This window comes from Penaeus monodon, chromosome 33 (genome assembly GCF_015228065.2).
Source record: "Penaeus monodon isolate SGIC_2016 chromosome 33, NSTDA_Pmon_1, whole genome shotgun sequence".
Classification (NCBI taxonomy): domain Eukaryota; kingdom Metazoa; phylum Arthropoda; class Malacostraca; order Decapoda; family Penaeidae; genus Penaeus; species Penaeus monodon.
Window position 1 is genome coordinate 11,117,920 of NC_051418.1, and position 281 is coordinate 11,118,200.

Sequence of the window (281 nt, forward strand, 5' to 3'; positions counted from 1 at the left end):
AGATCTTCTGTTTTATTGCCTAAAAGACCCCGTCACAAATTCGTTAGCTCGAGGAAAATGATGATTGCAGTGTGTTAAGACAAGACAGAAAATTAAAAAAATATCCTTTCTATTAAATCCTCTCTGGGTCTTAACTAAAGCAACTTGTAACATTGTAAATTCAGGGATTATTTAAAATCTTCTTATTCCTTGATCATATCTCGGTAATACTATTTACCTTCCTTGTTTATGCTGTTCACCTTCTTTGATTATACTGTCGCCATTTCTTAGTAATAATGTTT